We start from the raw sequence: 5,000 nt of genomic DNA, 5'->3' as shown, positions 1-5,000 counted from the left end.
AAAGAAAGGAAGAGAAAGGAGGAAGAGAAACAAGCGAGTGAAAGGGAAGCCAAAAAAAGAGATCATGTTACCGAGTGTTTTGTCATACCCTTCCCTTGTAACACACGCACATACATACATACATACATACATACATACGCACATACACACACACATACATACATACATAGTGTTTCCCGATTTGGAACTGAATAATTACCTTAAAATCTAATCTGCCAGAGAGAGAGAGAGAGAGAGAGAGAGAGAGAGAGAGAGAGAGAGAGAGAGAGAGAGAGAGAGAGAGAGAGAGATGAAGTCTTTGGGTGTTCGGTTTCATATACTTCCTCTCTCTCTCTCTCTCTCGCTCTCTCTCTCTCTCTCTCTCTCTCTCTCAATAATAATAATAATAATAATAATAATAATAATAAAAATCCGTCAACTTGCCTCATTAAAAAAAAAAAATGTGTTACTATATTCACGCGATCGACGAATTGAATTGTGTTGCAAATTGCCGAGCTAAGTGTTGCGGGGCTCGAAGTATTGCAATGTATATATTTGTGTTGAAAAGTGAAAAGTATCTAACGTTTTGCAAGCTTGTGGCAGTGATTAGTGTTGCAGTGTTGCCAAGAAGGTGTTAGAAGTTACATTCAAGCCAAAAATAAGTGTTCCAAGTGTTGCATAATGACAAGACAAGAATTTATTTGTGTTGATTAAAAGGAGCATATATCTAACGTTTTGCAAGCTTGTGGAAATGATTAGTGTTGCAGTGTTGCCAAGATGTTATAAGTTACATTCAAGCCAAAAATAAGTGTTACAAGTGTTGCATAAGGACAAGACAACACTCTATACTCGTTTCGGTTCGTAGTGTTGCATAGGTTTCAGTGTTACAAATGACCTCATAAAAAATGAGTGTTTCTGTGTTGCAAACTACTTCTGTGCAAAAAATAAGTGTTCCAAGTGTTGCTTAAGTACAAAACAACACTTTATACACGTTTCGGTTCTTAGTGTTGCATAGGTTTCAGTGTTACAAATGACCTCATAAAAATAAGTGTTTCTAATGTTGCAAACTACTTCTTAAAGCTAAAAAAAGTGTTCCAAGTGTTGCAGAAGGACAAGACAACACTTTATACTCGTTCCGGTTTGTAGTGTTGCATAGGTTTCAGTGTTACAAACTACTTCATAAAAAATAAGTGTTTCTAGTATTGCAAACTACTTCTTAAAGCCCCCCAAAATAAGTGTTGCAAGTGTTACATATTCACAAAACAATTACCTTTTACTCGTTTCCTCTCTAAGTGTTGACAAAAAGTGTTGCAAATTACTTATAAGCTTAAAAATAAGTGTTGCAAGTGTTACAGATCGACAAGTTAACATATTTTAGCAGTATCGTTAGTGTTGCAGTGTTGATAGTGTTCTAATTACTCTTCAGTTCATCTCGTAGTGTTCCCAAAATTCTAATCTCGCAGTGTTGCCCAAAAAAGTCATGCAGTGTTGCCCCACCCCCCAAAAAAATAATGTGTTGCTTCCCCGCTCTTCAAGTGTTACCAAAAAAAATATGTGTTGCTCCCCCCAAAAAAATCATGTGTTGCTCTCCCTCTCTCGCAGTGTTACCAAAAAAAAGTCTTGCAGTGTTGCCCCACCCCCCAAAAAATCATATAGTGTTGCTCTCCCTCTTTCGCAGTGTTGCCAAAAAAGTCTTGCAGTGTTGCCCTCCCCCCAAAATCATGTAGTGTTGTTCCTACTCTCTTCAAGTGTTCCCATAAAAAGTCAGTCTAGTGTTGCGTGTAGGCGGGACAAGTGACAATCATGCTGAGTGTTGCAGGCGGGGACTAAAGGTGTGTTGCAGCCTTCCCCGTGTGTTGTAAAGGTGTTATGGGCAGTACCGCGGTGTTGACGGCAGTGTTACGACGTGGAAAGTGTTCTATAGCCTGGGTTAGTGTTGCCGTGTGTTGCGGGTGGAGGGCAGTTTTACAAGGCGTTAGAAAAAAAGGATTATGTGTTGCGGGCCTCAAAAATGTGTTGCTAGTTATTACAATGATAAAAAAATGAAGCAATAGGTGTTGCTAGTGTGTTGCAGGCTTATGAAATGTGTTGGAAGGCGTTAAATGAAATAAATAATGCGATAATAGGTGTTGCTAGTGTGTTGCGGGCTAATAAAATGTGTTGCAAGGCGTTAAGTGAATTAAATAATGCGATGATAGGTGTTGCTAGTGTGTTGCGGGCTAATAAAATGTGTTGCAAGGCGTTAAATGAAATAAATAATGCGATGATAGGTGTTGCTAGTGTGTTGCGGGCTAATAAAATGTGTTGCAAGGCGTTAAATGAAATAAATAATGCGATGATAGGTGTTGCTAGTGTGTTGCCGGACAAAGATATGTGTTGCAAGGCGTTAAGTAGATAAAAAAATGCATGGATGAAATGTTGATTGTGTGTTGCAGTGTTAGATAATATGCTGAAAGGGGTTAAAGGAATATAAATAATGCGATAATAAGTGTTGCAGTGTTGCGGACCAGGAAAAATATATTGCAAGTCGTTAAATGATTACAAATATGCGATAATTAGTGTTACGGTATTTTCTAGTAGTTGGTTCGGTAAAAATGTGTTGCAATGTGTTAGATGAATTCAGAAAAGCATTAAAAAGTGTTGCAGTGTGTTGCGGGCAGTAGAAAAGGAAGGGTGATGAAGATGAAAGTAAATCCTATGGTCTCAAGGTTTCTGAAATGCGTGTGTGGTATCTAGTTATCTGATTCGTTATCTAGAAACCGAAATAGTCATCTAACTTCATATCAGAAAGAGAAAATGACAAAAAAAGGCCGCTGGTGATTGTTGTAAAGAAGAAACCGTGTACCAAGCGTTCTCATGGTTACTAAAATGCGTGTGTGGTATCTAGTTTTCTAATTCGTTATCTAGAAACCCAACTAGTCAATCTCTAACTTCACAATAGAAAGAGAATCGTGGTAGGGAAGAAACCGTGTACCAAAGCGTTCTCAAGGTTTCTAAAATGTGTGTGTGGTTTCTAGTTATCTGATTCGTTATCTAGAAACCGAAATAGTCATCTAACTTCATATCAGAAAGAGAAGCCGCTGCCGTGGTAGGGAAGAAACCGTGTACCAAGCGTTCTCATGGTTACTAGAATGCGTGTGTGGTATCTAGTTTTCTAATTCGTTATCTAGAAACCCAAATAGTTGACATCTAACCTCAAAAAAAGGCCGGGCGGTGATTGTTGTAAAGAAGAAACCGTGTACCAAGCGTTCTCAAGGTATCTAAAATGCGTGTGTGGTATCTAGTTTTCTAATTCGTTATCTAGAAACCCAAATAGTCAATCTCTAACTTCACAATAGAAAGAGAATTGCGGTAGGGAAGAAACCATGTACCAAGCATTCTCAAGGTTTCTAAAATGCGTGTGTGGTTTCTGGTTCTCTATCCGTCAACTAGAAACCCAAATAGTCATCTAACTTCATATCAGAAAGAGAAAATGGAAATAAAAAGGCCAGTGGTGATTGTGGTAAGGAAGAAACCGTGTACCAAGCGTTCTCATGGTATCTAAAATGCGTGTGTGGTTTCTGGTTCTCTATCCGTCAACTAGAAACCCAACTAGTCAATCTCTAACTTCACAATAGAAAGCCGCTGGTGATTGTTGTACCGAAGAAACCATGTACCAAGCATTCTCAAGGTTTCTAAAATGCGTGTGTGGTTTCTAGGTTCTCTACTCGTTATTTAGAAACCCAAATAGTCAATCTCTAACTTCACAATAGAAAGAGAATCGTGATAGGGAAGAAACCATGTACCAAGCATTCTCAAGGTTTCTAAAATGCGTGTGTGGTTTCTGGTTCTCTATCCGTCAACTAGAAACCCAAATAGTCATCTAACTTAATATCAGAAAGAGAAAATGGAAATAAAAAGGCCAGTGATGATTGTGGTAAGGAAGAAACCATGTCCAAACCGTTCTCAAGGTATCTAAAATGCGTGTGTGTGTGAGCTCCCGTTCTCAATTCGTTATCTAGAAACCCAAATAGTCAATCTCTAACTTCATAATAGAAAAGAGAATCGTGGAAGGGAATAAACCAAGTACCAAGCATTCTCAAGGTTTCTAAAATGCGTGTGTGGTTTCTGGTTCTCTATCCGTCAACTAGAAACCCAAATAGTCATCGAACTTCATATCAGAAAGAGAAGATGAAAATAAAAAGGCCAGTGGTGATTGTGGTAAGGAAGAAACCGTGTCCAAAGCGTTCTCAAGGTTTCTAAAATGCGTGTGTGGTTTCTAGGTTCTCTACTCGTTATCTAGAAACCCAACTAGTCAATCTCTAACTTCACAATAGAAAGAGAATCGTGGTAGGGAAGAAACCAAGTACAAAGCGTTCTCAAGGTTTCTAAAATGCGTGTGTGTGTGTGTGAGTTCCCGTTCTCAAATCTCTAAGCAAAACTCCAAACAACACTCCATCACGAATCCGGGAGATCACGTGAGCAACACCACAACACAGCCAGTCTAGACCCTAACTTAGTGGACTGGAACCTGTGTTGGGGCGAGGGTAGTGGTGTTGCTGGCCGCTTAAGTGACGAGGGAGCCTAATTGTGTGGAGCCAGGCACGGAGGAGGAGGAGGAGGAAGAAGAGGAGGAGGAGGAGGAGGAGGAGGGAGAGAAGTTAGGTAGGGAAGCATAGAGGGTTTAAAGGGATTAGAGAAAGAGGGGCGTTCGTGTGTGTGTGTGTGTGTGTGTGTGTGTGTGTGTGTGTGTGTTTCATTTACTTATGCATGTGTTACTGTGTGTGTGTGTGTGTGTGTGTGTGTGTGTGTGTGTGTGTGTGTGTGTGTGTGTGTGTGTGTGTGTGTGATTAGGTACTTCAATATGTGTCTGTATGTGTTTGTATGTGTGTTTCGGTCACCAATATATCCGTGTGTGTGTGTGTGTGTGTGTGTGTGTGTGTATGTGTGTGTGTGTGTGTGTGTTTTCCTTCCTCTCTGTCTTTCATTCATTCTTTTTCTTTTATAATTTTCCTTTTCTTAAAAAATTTTTTCCTCTTTTT

At 39.5% G+C, this 5,000-nt stretch overlaps 1 long non-coding RNA gene across 3 annotated transcripts; it reads left to right on the top strand.

Annotated features, from left to right (window-relative positions):
- The first annotated feature begins 1,539 nt into the window (after positions 1–1,539).
- On the top strand, positions 1,540–4,744 carry LOC127010080 (uncharacterized). Of its 3 annotated transcripts, none has more exons than XR_007762847.1 (4): positions 1,540–2,105; positions 2,178–2,838; positions 3,236–3,364; positions 3,650–4,744. It is a non-coding gene; the product is annotated as an uncharacterized LOC127010080 (long non-coding RNA). The 3 variants fall into 3 exon arrangements; XR_007762848.1 differs by having other exon boundaries at positions 1,540–2,838; positions 3,650–3,778; positions 4,063–4,744; XR_007762846.1 differs by having other exon boundaries at positions 1,540–2,838.
- Positions 4,745–5,000: the final 256 nt, after the last annotated feature.

This window comes from Eriocheir sinensis, chromosome 42 (genome assembly GCF_024679095.1).
Source record: "Eriocheir sinensis breed Jianghai 21 chromosome 42, ASM2467909v1, whole genome shotgun sequence".
Classification (NCBI taxonomy): Eukaryota; Metazoa; Arthropoda; class Malacostraca; order Decapoda; family Varunidae; genus Eriocheir; species Eriocheir sinensis.
Note: the sequence above shows the minus strand (reverse complement) of the source record. Positions and strands in the feature narration are given on the sequence as shown.